Here is a 7,411-nt window from a genome sequence, read left to right as displayed (position 1 = left end):
TGGTCTGCTCTCTACAGGTGTGGGCTAGTGCTGTGCAGTCCTCCTTGGTGATGATTCATGTTTTCCATCTAGTGTAGTCTTCTATTTTTAGTTTCAGGAGGTCCAAAAGTTCCTTATTGAGCCAAGGGGATTCCCCAGCCCGTTGACTGCACTTCCTGCGGGACAAAATGGACTTTCCATCAGCTTTGAGGATTGCATTCTTAAAGAACAACCATTCCCCACGGACCCCCCTTTCTGAGGGGCCGTGGTCTCTGAGTGTCTGACTGACCAGTCTCCTGAGTTTGTGCAAGTCAGCCTTCCCAAAGTTGAAGATTTCTGTTTTACTGAGGGATTTGCCTGCCCTCTGTTGGACAGAGAAAGAGATCAGTTCATGGTCGCTGTCATCAAGCTTCCCTTTGATCCTCAGATCACTCACCAGCCCAACCCCAAGCCTGAGCATCCTCTCCCTGATGGCCCCAGCTGCACCCCACCCAGCCAGGGTACCCTACCCATCCCAAGCCCCAGAATACAGCCACCAGACCAAGCCACACACCTCTCCCCAAGCGCACACACCTCTCTCACCTACCACCCAATCTCCTGGCTGCATTAAACCAAACCAGCTCTCCTTTCCCCAAAAGCTAAGCACCCAATGCACTCATAACCCTTAAGTCTCTACACTTCTTCTGACCATTGCAGGCTGCACTGCACTAGCCCAAATAAAATCTGTATCCAAACAACCAAGAGATCCTCTCTCAGGCCCCAAATCTCCATCCCCCTAAGTCACAGCCCAATGATCTTCTGACTGAATCAGAGTGGGTGGACAGTGGGTATTCCAGTGGAAGGTTTAGAGACAGAAAGAGAGAGAGAGAGAGAGAGAGAGAGAGAGAGAGATGGGGATAGTAGAGAGACAGACAGAGGGATAGAGATGAAGAGAGAGAGATAGAGAGAGCTGGGGATAGAGAAATAGACAGACAGAGAGAGAGAACACAGAAACACAGGAAATATGAAAGCAGCTAATTTAAAAATCATTACCTAGTATTTAATTTTAATCTGTTGCACTGAACTAGACAGGAAGGTTCAGAAAATCTTTGGGACAGACACAAAAGACCACACAGCCTCACAGTCACACAAACAGTGTTGAACACCTCTATGTTCTGAATCCCTGCATGCAACATTTGAGATTAGAAATACATTCTCCAGCCTGTTCTCTGAGGAACTCTGTTGAAGAAGGTGACTTGTGTCATTCATTCATTAACTACTTTGATTACTTCAGTAGGTTTCCTCCTTAATTTAAAAGGCACTAAGGTGTTTGAAAAAGCAACCTTTCTTTACCTTCTGACATCATCTCTAATGTAACCCTCCTGTACTAGTCCTCTGGGTAAGAAAAATTCTGCCTCAGACTAATTGAACCATATTCACACAAGAGTTGCAATCCAATAATTGAAAGCAATAACAACCAGAACAAAAAAATTGGAAATGTACTGCCATTTACTAATTGGAGTATAGTCCATAGCAGTTTCAAATTAGGAAAAAGGGTAAAGAGAGAAAAAAATGATTTAACACTGCACAAGGGTCAGTAGCATGGTCAGGAAAAATGCCCTAGAGTCATGACTCCAAAGTTCCTTTTCTAAGAGAGAGAGATATATGAGTTTCCCTGTTCAGAAAGGGAAAAGGAGATATTTCTGTTTGCCAGTTGCTGGAGGAGAATAAGGAGTTATCTGCGCAAGTCCCACCTGTTGTAACCACTTGATTCCACTGCCCTCCCAACAACAAAAATATCACCTACGTGTTCTTTTCCCAAATGCTTAACACCCCCAATTATACCCTCTAATGCTAGGGCCAAATGTACACAGATAAACCAGTTTAAGTGATCAGAAACTGGTTTAAACCTGTAACAGAACATAAGCTCAGTGGCACATAAATCAGTTTCAAAATGGCTGAACCTGGTTTAAGATACACCTGGTTGAATGTAGTACCAGACTTAGAAGTTTCATAAACCAGTTTTACCCAAATCATTTGTCTCAGACCCCTTCCTGGTTCAAGTTAAATCACAGTGCCCCAGCATCCCAGCATGCTTTCCAGCCCTGGGCTGGGCTGGGCTGGGGCGATTTATTTAATCAGCATGGAACCAGTGCTACTGCAAACAATGCATAGCACTGTCAAATACATTTTAACTAGCAGAATCAAAGACAGAGGGGTACTGAGTCCACGTTTGGCACAATGAACCATAGTACTTTTAAACAGCAATTTGCAAACACAAATCACAGAAGTGATACCTTATAGCTTGATTATTAATGGACAAGAACACAAATGTCCCTTACCAATCACTGAATCAAGTCCGGAGCTGAGATTGTTTCAAGAGGGGGGGGTGCAATATAATCATTACCTTCTGAAAGATGTGGACAGTGTCTGGTTGTGCATGGCTCCAGGTACCACATTGATGGGAAGCCGTATACAACCACAAGGGAAGCCCTCGCAGCATCCTTCGGAGCCCAAAGTACCATTTCAAGAGAGGGCGGGGCGGGGTAGACTGGTGTGCCATTCTGAAGATGGGGGAAGGGAAGAGAAATGCCAGTTAGGTTTTGCCAAGTAATTATTGTATTAGCTAATACAAGGATTTAAAGGCAGGAATTCATTGTCAACTCCCTCCAAGAAGAGTCTCACCTGGATGTTTTACTGAAATAAGCTTCTTTCCCCACATCCAGAACAGAATTCAGTGCACATAAATCAATTTCAAAATGTCCCAAACCAGTTTGAGATAAACCAGGAAGGAGTCTGGGACAGACATGGCATAAACCGGTTTGAGCCAAATCAGTTGAGTCTGAAACTACATTCAACCAGGTTTAAGTTAAACCAGACTCCTCCAACATCCTGGCATGCTCTTTGGCCTGGGCTCTCTGCTCCAGCCCAGCAGGGCTGGCTGTGCACCTCTGCTCCCCAGCCACATCAAGGCCAGGCAGGAGCGGGGGTCTGGCCTGAGAGCGGTTTAATTCCCCACTCCCTGCCCAACCAGCAGGGACCTGAGCTAGACCAGTTCATCCCAGACTGGCCATGCCCTACCAGCACAGCTTCCCTGCAGCTGAGGGCCTGCTCTAGTGCCCTCCAGCTCCCTGTCCACATTGCCTCAGTCCAGGGAGAATGTCTGTGCTCTTACAAACCAGTTCAACCTAGGCAGGTTAAACTATCCTGCAAAGGTTGCTTCAATTCAGGCTCTGGCTTTTTGAATGCCTGTCCCTAGGCTTAAGGTCTAGGTAGTTCTAATTCAGAGGCTGTACCCCTAACTCCCATGTCTTCCACTTAGTTTTGTCACTTGGGCACCTATAGACATGCAACAAGGCATATGGGAGCAGACTTAAGTGTGATACACATGAGGCCAGAGTCTGTTGGAGCATGGTATTGGACAAGCTCTAGCAGTGTCCCTGCACTGAAAAATCAAAGACAGAGGGGTAAAAAATGGTGGTCGGGGTGCTTTAACTAAAGCTCTTTCAATGAGCTATAGTTAAAGCACCCCCACTGCCATTTTTCAGCATGGGGACATGAAATAACACTCCCAGAGCATCACGTGCATCAGAGTGGCTCTTGAAGCCACTCCATAAATGTGCTTCGGGGCGGGGTAGAGCTTGAGTTAAACACCCTTGGTTTTCTCTCATGCTGCTGGGCATGTTGTATGCACTACATGGGCTTTGGCAGAACTGTCCCCCCCTCTGGCCAGGCTAGCCCCCGCATTGTCCAGGACAGGGGTCTCCAGCCTCGGGCACTGGGGACTATTAGGGATGGGTTACAGGATATGCTAGACTATATGGTGAAGTGGCTGCTATGGGTAGGGGATGAGCCTGGCTGGGTGGGGAGGGCAGGGCAGACCGTGAGCTCATAGAGATGTGTTGGTAGGATATCAGGCACTGGGCCATTGAGTCAGTGACCTCATAGAGGGCTGACACCAGCCTGCAGGGCCAGGTCCAGAGCCCCAGGCCAGTGGCTCAGGCCTGAACACACCTTTGTGGTGGCAGGTCTCTCTGGCTGAGGCTGATACAGGTGAGGGAGAATCTGATTCCTATTCCTCTGTCCAACCCTCCTGCCCTTCAGGTGCCACCCCCAGAAGCTCTTGGGTTTGGGCCAAGTGGCGCAGTTGGGCCCCTCTCTCTTCTTGGTCCCCAACCCTTCCTCATGGTTAATGAGCTCAGGGCTGTGGCCCTTCTCAGTCACAGGCTGTAATTCAGGCCCAGGTCACAGGGCCCTGGCATGCACAACATGGGAGTAACTTTGGTGTAAAAGCCAGTTGTGATCTCTGCCAGTTCAGGCCCCCTGAAATATTTGGACTTGGGATGAAATACCTAGTTGTGCCCTTTTAATGGGTGGGAGCTTTGATCCCCATATTCCCCTGCAGCCCTGTCCATCTGTCCAGCTGTCTGTCACTCTGTGCTTGATCCCCAGTGGCTGAGACATGGAGCAACCCTTTAGTTTTCAGTGCAGCAGCACCCAAGTCAGACGGGTGCACATTTAACAAGAGCTCCCCCCACCACTCCTCTGATGTCCACAGGGGCCTTTCCACCCTCCCTTACTTCTCCCTTCCCTGGATAGGCATCTGGCTGGGGCAGCAGTCTTTCCTGCCCAGGCAGGAGGTTGGACTCGATGACCTGTTGAGGTCCCTTCCGACCCCAGCATCTGTGAATTTATGTCACATTTCCTGGGGGGCTATTATTATTTATCCTAAAAGTTTGAATTGCACTCAGTAGATGGCAGGTGCCATGTGTAGAAGGGAGAATGGAGGAATTAATTAACACCTTTACTGTCCTTTCTCATTTGTTCCTGCTACAGAGAAACAAGACCAAAGAAATGACCGATGCAGTTACAAATATGATGACATGGGCTGTGGATGAGATAACAGATATCATCTATCCAGCAATGATAGAATACAAAGAGAGAAAAATAACCGCAAGAGATCTGACAGACGAGGAGGCCAATTCCCAAAAGTTTGTCTACGCAGGCAGAAAGATAACACCCAGGAGATCTCCAAGACGTGGGAAGAAAGGGAGTAGAGGAAAACTAACCTCACTGGCTTCTCAACAGTCACCTGGCCTATCTCCAACTCTTGGCAGAAAGTTTTGGGAACACAATCTTCCTGAGACTGAACCGGCAGCAGTACTACCTCATCCGGCTAATAAAATCACTCATTTGTGCAAGGAGAGTACGTGCATGGCAGCTTTGCTTGAGCATCCCAGGCAGAATTTAACAAGCCGAGCAATTTCCCCGTGGCCAAAGTTACTTTCAACACAAATCACAAAAAAATGGCCAATTAGAAACCCATGGCTTTAGGGAAGATATTTCTTCTGATGTCACACATGATCGCCCTAAAACAGGCATGCTTAGAAAATTATTTTCACCGATCAATGCCCAGGAAAGAATGCTCAGTTCTGGGAAAGAGGTCCAAAGGGAAGGGCAAATGCTACGACAGCTCCAGGTCCCTAAGCTTGCACAACTCCCCTCAGGGGGCATCAGAAAAGTGCGTTACCACGCAGGAGCTGTGGGGCTCAAACCTTCTGCATCCCCCCAGGATATACTCATCAAGCCAAGGGCAGTCAGCTCCAGCATAACTCTACCCCAGATTGGCAGATACCTTGTGAGAAAGCCCTTCTTGTCATCATACAGAAAAATATTCCCTGAAGGGGAAGCACCACTGCCAACATACACCACTGAGCCTCAGTCCTTGCAGTCACCTGCTGGTATTTATGCTGACACCTTTTTGAAAGACTCATATGATGAACTAATGAACAAATGTGTACCTTCCCAAAACTTACTTGCTTGGGACAGCGCGATCCGTGGAAGCGATCCTTCATGGTTCAGTACAGATCTGGTTGATTTGGTGTTAAGTGAGCTTTCCGGATGTCAGGCCACAGCCCAGCAGCCTTCAGAAGATCAGGGTCTCTTCCCTGACATAGATACCTTGACAGACAAAATTATTCACTCCAGTTTATCTGATCTTCTGCACAAAAGTGCTTCTAAAGTCGCACTGTATGAAAACATGAAAAGCAACAAGAGTGGGTCAGCAGAGGGGTTAAGTGTTTTGTGAAGGAGAGAAATTACTGATCACCAACCCTTAGCAAAAGCACCCCCTTCAGCTCTGTATAAACTTCTACATCCTGGGAAAACTGATGAGAAGCTTTGCGAAGATGCTCCTAAAAGCACCTCCCAGTGCCAAAGTCCCACACCATCTACTCCGGAGGTCTGCAACATGTATTCGGAAAATATAATCAGCAAGCTTTTATCTGATACTCTGCCTCCCGCTGCCTGCACATCTTCCTCTAAGGAAAAGAAAATGGAGCTTGCAGGATATGACTTGCTTCACCTGAAGGTAATCAGTAGAGGGATGGCAAAAATCTCAGAAGAAGATGACACTTGTAGCCAGCACGCTGACCATCCACATGCCACAGAGCATGCTATGATGCAAACCATTGCTGATTTGGTTTACGACAAGCTTTTGGCACAGTTTCAGTCTGAAGTCAACTTGCAGAACTGCTTAAGAAATGGGTGTCTGGTTATTTCCGAAGCTCTTTGTGACTTGGTCTTCCAAGAGATTTCTGGGACTCCACTGCAGAGCTCTCTTTCTGGAGAATCACCACTTCACCACCATGCCGAAGCTGTCAGTATTGTTGGAGATACACCCAGAGATGTTACTGAGCCTCTGGAGAACCCAAACAGCTTCCCATCTGACCTTGGTAAAATAGTTCCTCGTATCATTGAAAAACTAGCAGGAAATCTTCTGTCCATGGTTTCTTCCCTCTTTTCCATCGAGGATTTAGATGCAGAAAAGACTTTGTTGCTGAAGGATGCAACTAAAAGTATTCTACAGGCTTTGCAAGTACTCCTCTCAAAACAGCAGAGGAACATGAATGAACATATCAGTGAAGAAGATCTTTACACACTGAAGACAGCCAGGCCATGGGAGACCTGTTCGATTCAGCTTGCACAAGCACTGCAGAACCGGCTGATTCTGGTATTTTTGTTGGCAGAGACCTAACAAATCACAAAGATATTTTAGCTCGTAGGATAGCAGCTACAATAGCAAAAGAAGTTGCCAAACCTCAATTTCAAGCCAGGTCAGAGGATACTTCATCTTCAACACCTGAAGGCGTAAAGATTGCTGACAAATGCCCTAGTGATGTTGGCAAGATAAAGGAGATTCCAAAACCAACTCTAAACTCATGTATTCCCGCAGTACCCATGACATTTGTGGAGGAAATATTAACTAGATTCCTGTCAAAAGTCTTAATTTCAACTGACGGCACAAGCCCGCAGTACCAGAGAGGTTTATCAAGGGCTGAAGTGAACGCACTTGCTGAGAACCTGAAACAGGCCATGGAAGAAGGCCTGTCCAGACATCGAATGAGCCTCGTGACAGCTGCAGGGCAAGAAGCACTGCTACGTCCAGAACAGG

The 7,411-nt window shown here is 47.1% G+C and overlaps 1 pseudogene; it reads left to right on the top strand.

Moving 5' to 3' along the window:
- Window positions 1-4,812: 4,812 nt before the first annotated feature.
- Window positions 4,813-5,570, top strand: LOC112550209 (annotated as a pseudogene).
- Window positions 5,571-7,411: the final 1,841 nt, after the last annotated feature.

This window comes from Alligator sinensis, unplaced genomic scaffold (genome assembly GCF_000455745.1).
Source record: "Alligator sinensis unplaced genomic scaffold, ASM45574v1 scaffold98_1, whole genome shotgun sequence".
Taxonomy (NCBI): Eukaryota; Metazoa; Chordata; order Crocodylia; family Alligatoridae; genus Alligator; species Alligator sinensis.
Note: the sequence above shows the minus strand (reverse complement) of the source record. Positions and strands in the feature narration are given on the sequence as shown.